Source organism: Salvelinus sp. IW2-2015, unplaced genomic scaffold, assembly GCF_002910315.2.
Source record: "Salvelinus sp. IW2-2015 unplaced genomic scaffold, ASM291031v2 Un_scaffold8125, whole genome shotgun sequence".
In the NCBI taxonomy this organism is placed as follows: Eukaryota; Metazoa; Chordata; class Actinopteri; order Salmoniformes; family Salmonidae; genus Salvelinus; species Salvelinus sp. IW2-2015.
Window position 1 is genome coordinate 6,107 of NW_019949385.1, and position 7,624 is coordinate 13,730.

General features: G+C 45.4%; 1 pseudogene; it reads left to right on the plus strand.

The window, feature by feature from the left end:
• LOC111965459 (protocadherin alpha-2-like) overlaps positions 1 to 4,218 on the plus strand; it is a 9,377-nt pseudogene extending 5,159 nt beyond the window's left edge.
• Positions 4,219 to 7,624: the final 3,406 nt, after the last annotated feature.

Genomic DNA, 7,624 nt, shown 5'->3' on the forward strand with positions numbered 1-7,624 from the left:
GTTTAGTCTATCAGCAAAAATGAAGAGATCATATCCTCCAGATGTTCGATATTGAGCGCAAAAACGGGGACAATTACAGTTAAAGGTAAAATTGCGATATTGTAGAGCATCATACTGATTTGAGATCCGTGCGGCAGGCGAAGTGACAGAGCCCAGCCCCCGATGGAGCACCATTGGTAAGTGCTGGGTTAGAAGTTCTGGACCTCAACGACAATGCCCTGAATGACTGTGAGTATCACTCTTTAGACACAGTGGAAAGAGTCGCGCACAAGGTGGGCACTGCATTGCTCTCGGTGTTCAGTCCTCGATAAAGATGGTTGGCAAAAATGGGTGGTACATTGGCGAGGTTGAAGAATACTAAGTCCCCTTTAATTAGAAGATTAAACTATAAAAATTATTATTCTTTAGTGGTCGATGGGCATTCGTGACAGAGAGGAGGGCTCTCAGTAAATGCTCCACTATCATAGACTGACGGATGGAAGGGGACCTCCGCCTCTCTCGCAGCACCGCACTTGGTACTCGTGCGCGTTTCGGTGGATGTGGAATGACAACCTCCTCGCTTCTCAGAACCAGTGGATTAAGTGTTTAGTGTGAAAGAGAACAGTCCGATCAAGAGATGTCATTAAACCGGTGTTGTCTGCAGTTGATGCTGACGTCAATGGAAAATAGTCATGTGAACCTACTCATTCTTAGAGAGTAAAAACCACTCAGTTACCGCTGTCTACAATGGTTCATATTAAACTCAGTTTGACAGGAGATATAGTCAGGCTGTCAGGCTTTTTAACTATGAGGAGAGAAAAACATTCAGTTTTAAAGTTCAGGCCACAGACGCTCTCGTTTCCTCCGCTCAAGCAGCAACATGACTGTGAACGGTTTTAATTCTGGATGAGACTGAAAACAGTTCCTTCGGAGATTCTCGGCGCCCTATTCTGATCTAAGGCTCCGCTTAACTCTGAGACATTCCCTATTCTGCTGAAGCGGGCTTACTTTTGTTGGCCAAGATCAGCTGAGACTCCATCCGCTTGGCTACAATGCGCTGCTCTTTCTTATTCACATTTCTGAGCCCAGGGAACCCACCTCTTCCGAATCGGAACCAGCACGGTGGAGACTCGGAACTAAGAGGAGAATGAGTGACAATGACTGAAAACGTCACCCGTTGGTCCGTGTTGGTTTTCTGAAATAACGGGAACCCTCACTGTCGCGACGTGTGTCTATTGTGATGTAGTGGTGGTTGACAAGTACAGGTGAATCCCAGACTCAATACAGAAACGTACCATACGAAAGGAGAGACTTCCTGCTGATTGTAAAACTTTGTATTTTGCTGATCGGCCATTGCCTCGGTTCAGTGATATTTTTTCTGAGCCTGATCAGTTTAATAGCTGTTAAAATGCTTAGTGACAGGACAGATGACAGTTTTAAAAGGTACGGCGCCCCAGTTGGATCACGCACACACCCTTGACGGGAGCTGGTCTTACTCTAATCTTACTCAGCGCAGTATGACGTGTGTTTCAACCTCAAGACACACGGAAGAGTTGACCGTAGTGGTTTTCCCCGCGCCGTATCACGCTGCAGATGCAGAACTGATCAGTATTTAATGGACGTACACCGTGTTGACAGGACTCAGACATACCACCAACGAAAGAGAAGGTAAGAAAATAAATTTTTACTTTCACACAGAGAATCAGTATTCCATCCCATCCCTTTGGCAAAAAATTGGTGTATGCTTTGGCGGTGCTCGTCCATTTCTATCTGACGGTCGTTCTTTGCGTTGTCTGTCTTTTTTGAATAATTCAGTTAAATAATTGGGCGTCTTGACTGCTTAAACAAGTTTGCAACAATGTTCAATATCCACCTCCGCGTATCTAGAGGATCATGTGTCCGCTGTCCATGTGTGGCTGGAAACCACCAGTTTTTGTCTGTCCGCTTTTGCCCAGGGTTTCTAGCCAAAGGAAGGTTTTTGCTTGCTTTGTTGTTTAGCAGCACGTTGCTAATAATACAAGAATTACGACAGAGCACAGATATACCACTGAACAAAAATATAAACACAACAGGTAAAGTGTTGGTCTCATGTGTTCGATGAGCTGAAACAAAAAGCCCCAGTAATAGTTTCCAGTATATGCCACAAAAGCTATTTCTCTTCTAAATATGTTTGTGCAAAATTTGTTTACATTCTAGTTAGTAAGCATTTCTCCTTTGTCAGATAATCGATCCAACCTGAACACGTTGGCATATCAAGAGCTGCATTAAAACAGCATGATAATTTCATAGGTGCACCTTGGTGCTGGGACAATACAAAGGCCACGTTTAAATGTGCAGATTTTTGTCACACAACAACAATTGCCACAGACCATCTTTAAGTTGGGATTGGGGACGACTGCAATTGGCATGGCCTGACCTACAGAATGGTCCCACCACACTGGTCTTCAGAGAATTTAATGTTAATTCTCTTACCACAAAGCTGCTTCAATGGTCGTTTTTAGAAGAATTTGGCAGTATGGTCATAACCGGCCCTCAACAACCTATAACCACAATGGTAACCACGCCCTCAGAGGACTCAGCTTCTGGCTTCTTACTTGCAGGATCGTCTGGGTGTTGTGTGGTGGTGGTGAGGGGGGTAGGGGGGTTGATAGGAGTTTGGGGGGCTGGGGCCTGCTCCCAGTGGGTGGGCGTTGGCTGCGAAGTAGTGGGCCTATGCCCTTCCATGGCTCAGGTCTGCACGACCTGTGTCGGGTCATTGTTGAATCCATAGATTAGGTTCTTAATGAATTTATTTCAATTGACTGATTTCCTGATATGAACTGTAAATTCAGTAAGCATCTTTGAATTTTGGCATGTTGCGTTATGTTTTGTTCAGAATAGTATGGTCATCCATGCTTAGCTTGTGTCTCGGCTGTCCATGTAATTAATGTGATTTTCGAAGCTTCGTACCATTTTATCACTTGGCGTCACTGTTGACCGTGGGCATTGAGGATATTATATTTGGTCTCGAGCGCCCTCCCAGTTTCAGAGGGAGAAGTGATTTCTCTGGGCTTTTGTTACAGAGAGTATGCAGGACGATAGAGGGAGAGCTGGGTCGAAGCGGAGTACACATAAGATGTAACGATTAAGCTGAATTTGCAATACGTATAATTTTCGATGCTTTGATTGTTGTGACGGATATTTTTCTCTTTGGATCTTATGATCAGTCACTTTCGATGGATAGGATGTTCTTATACTGAATAGAAGATATCTATTGTGACGCTATCTTGTTAGTTGTGCTGCTCGTGTTACTGCAGCGGTGTCGCGAGGCAGCTCTCTACTTACGCCGTCTCAGACGGAAGGTAAACCGCGGTACTTACTGTGGGGAATATCGCTAATGGATCTAAACCGTCAATGTCCAGGATTTGGAGTCGCTGTTGGTTTCAGATTATCACCGGATCGAAGAAGAAAGTATTTTCGAGGTAATCTAAAAGACTCTGGTGTTCTCTATGTGAATGAGAGAGATACGACAGAGAAGAGCTCTGTGCGAGAGGTTGAAATTACAGTATCGTAAGGCCGTTATAAACCAATCCGTTGAAGCTTTACCGTTTAGAAATGATTATTTGTGATGTTAATTGATAATCGCTCCGTTCGGTTAGGTAGCGATAATCACAAACTTACAACGGTCGCTTGAGAAGCACTTTACCTGGAGTTAATTCAACTGCTTAATCAGAGGCTTCTTGAATTTGGATGGTTGTATAAGAATACCTAGCACATAACAACTTAAGTCGTACAGTGAGAATACTCTCTCTCTGACATACACAATGGAGGAGAGAGCGTCTTGTCTGCTGAGTTGGTGCTGCAGTAATAGGCTTTAGACGAGAGAAACCAGCCTGTTGATACAACTCACACTGACCGCTATAGTGGAGGAAACCAGCAGAGGTCTGGGGACGTCAGCAGATTGATTCATGTTTTAGATATTAATGATGAACTTCCGGTGCTTTACTACATTCGTATTGTTATAAGACTTCAAATTCCCGGAGAATGGTGCCCATAGGAACAAAGCTATTCACTGTGAACTGCGACTGAATGCCCGGATGAAGTACAAATGTGAGATTGTTTTTGAAAAAAGTTGGTGAATCGCATTTCGTCTGCATGTCTGGGCAGACTATCGTGTGGATGACGGATCACCACCTCAAGCTGAACCTCCGCAAGACGGCAGCTGCTTTCCTCCGGGGAAGGCGCGTCCCGTTCCAATGATCTCGGCCATCACGCCTTTGCACAACTCCATATGTGTCTCCATCCCCGACCAGTGCTAGACACCTTGGGTGATATTCCTGGACAACACCCTGTCGTTACCCGCCTCAAACTACATCAAGGCGGGGACCCGTTCCTGTTAGGTTCATGCCTCTACAAACATTCGCAGGACGACCCTGCCTCACGCAGGAGCGGCGCAGGTCCTAATCCAGCACTTGTCATCTTCCCGTCTGGATGTACTGCAACCCTTTTTCCGGGGGGGGGCTTGGGCGATGCTCCCTGCCTGCTGCCATTAAACCGCCTTACAACTATCCCAGAACGCCGCAGGCCCGTTCTGGGTTCAACTTTCCCAAGGTCTCTCACGTCACCCCGCGCCTCCGCCTCTCTCCACTGGCTTCCAGTGAAGCTCCATCCGTAACAGACCATGCGTTGCTTGCTCACGGAGCTGTGAGGGAACGGCACCTCCGCTACTTCAGGCTCTATCAGGCCCTACACCCAAACAGGGCACGCGTTCATCACCTCTGGCCTGCTCGCCTTCCCTACTCGAGGAAGACAGTTCCCGCTCAGCCAGTCAAAACGGTTCGCTGCTCTGGCACCCCAATTGGTGGAACAAAACTCCTCACGACGCAGGTCAGCGGAGTCAATCACCACCTTCCGGAGACACTAAACCCACTCTTTAGGAATTACTGGATAGGTACAGTAATCCTTCTAACCCCCCCCCCCCCCCCTTAAACGCGTTAGATGCCTATTGTAAGTGGTTGTTCCCAGCTGATATCCATAGGGTGAAATGCACCAATTTGTAAGTCGCTCTGGAAAGAGGTCTGCTAAATGACTTAAAATTGTCTACCTCTCTTAGGAATAAGATTCAGACCGTATTCTAGATATATTCGAAATCGACCCCAAACTCTTGGCGTTTATAACTAGTAAAAAGCAATTTGACTTTGAGGAAAGAAGGCGTTTGGAGATCCGTGTAGAGCAAGCGACAGAGGCCAGCCCCGCGATGACAGCACACTGTAAAGTATTGGTAGAAGTTGGTGACCTCAACGACAATGCTTCCTGGAGGTCACTGATGACGTCACTCTTAGGACAGAGGAAGGAGACGTTAAGTTGCGCTGCCATTTCTCTCGTGTCAGTCCTCGATAAGATGGGGGCAAAACGGGTTGTTAACAGTTGTGAAGTTGAGAATAAAGTCCCCTTTAATTGAGACAAACTATAAAAACTTATTATTCGTTAGTTGTAGATTGGGCCTCTTTATGAAGGAGACCGTTTCTCATGATAATGTCAACCATCACAGCTAAGATGAAGGGACCCGCCTCTCTCCAGCACCACGGTGATTACTGTGGAGGTTTTCTTGAGAGTGTGACAAACGCTCCTCGCTTCTCAAGAAACGTGATTAATGTTTATGTGAAAGAGAACAGTCCGATAGGCGATGGTTCATTAAACCGTGTCTGCAGTTGATGCTGACGTCAGTGAAAATTAGTCATGTGGACCTACTCATTCTTAGAGATTACAGGCAAACTCAGTACCGCTGTCTCAATGGTCATACATAAACACATGGCGGGATATAGTCAGCCTTTCAGCTTTTTAACTATGAGGAGATTAAAACATTCCGTTTTAAAGTTTCAGGCTCCAGACTCTAGGTCTGTCCTCCGCTCAGCAGCAACGTGAACTGTGACGTTTTTATTTCTGGATGAGATGACAAACAGTCTGTATTCTCGCGCCCTATTCTGGAGCACGGCTCGTTAACTCTAGAACATTCCCTATTCTGCTGAAGCCGGGCTACTTTGTGGGCCAATGATCAGGGCTGTAGCTCCGACTCTGGCTACAATGCGCTGGCTTTCTTATCACATCTCTGAGCCAGGGGGGAAACCAACCTCTTTCCGATACGGAACCAGCACCGGGAACTGCGGACTAGAGGAGGAATGAGTGACAATGGCTGAAAACTCACCCGTTGGTCCTGTTTGGTTTTCTGATAACGGAGAACCCCTGCACTGTCAGCGACTGTGTTATCTGAGTGTAGTGGGGTTGAAAGAACATCTTGTGAAAATCCAGACTCAATACAGAAACGTTACCCAGAAAGGGGAGAGCTTCTCTGATTTAAACTGTATTGTGCTGGATCGCCATTGCCTCGGTGTCAGTTATATTTTTCCTGAGCTGAGTTCCAGTTTAATAGCTTGTAAAATGGCTTCAGGACGACGACCGTTTCAAAGTACGGCGCCCCAGTGATCACCGACTCACCCGACGGGAGCTGCGTCTTACTCTAAATCTACTCCAGGCAGTTTGACGTGTTGTTTCCAACTCAGGACACACTTGAGAGTTTGAGTATTGGTTTTCCCCGCACCGTATCCACCTGCAGATGCAGAACTGATCGAGTATTTAATGAAGTGACCACGTTTGAAGGCTCAAACTTGACCCACCCAAGACAGGTAAGAGTTAATAGGCTTCACGAATGGTGATAATGTTTTAAACCCCAGCCAGTTTGGATATTGCACTTTTTGGAAAATTACAGACATTTGTCAAATTTGTTGTATCGTGTTTCAGGTTATGGCCTCCACGTGTTGCTATGGCAATTTTGTTTTGGATAATTATGAGAATAGATTATTGCGATACATGCGCGGAACAATATTTCCAGGCGTGTATCACAACGGCGTTGATTGGGAGTCCCGATTAGCGGCGGCGCACAATTGGCCCCAACGTCGTCCGGGTTAGGGTTTTGTCCGGGGTAGTTGTCATTGTATAAGAATTCTAGTAATAATTGCGTAGTTAACTGGTTAACTATTTATTTTGAAATAACCAATGTTGCAAAGAACATCGGCTGAGAATGTACAGACGCTGTTCCGTGGTGTGAACGGTTGAGTGTACATTTACATTTACATTTAAGTCAGTTAGCAGCGCTCTTATCCAGACGACTTACAAATTGGTTAGTGTAGTTTGTTTAGAGGCGCAGAGGCCTTTTCGAATCAGATTATGATCATCGTTGAAGTTGGAATGATGCAGTCAAGTGGGTAGCAGGTTGATTTTATTTTAAATGTTAATTCTCTCGGCTTTGTCTCCCCCGTTAACATTCTATCTGCAGTTATCTATGGGCGATCAAATGCGACAGCTGTCCTTGTATCTAAACTGTAATTACCACTTATTTTCTAACTGACTATTATTAACAACTCATTTTAAATTTGTTCCCATCTTTATCATTTCACGATTTTGCAGTTCTCATCAAGTTGTTTTCGATTCGACTCATACGGTGTGGTTGACTCTTCAGGTAGTGATTCAGATTTGGGACTCAATTGCGTCGTCGGTTACACAGCATGATTCTTTGCTATTTTGCTCACTACGTATCACAATAGGTCACTATAATTACTTAAAAAGACAGGGGAATCGAACACGTAACACGGGTGTCACTATGACCACG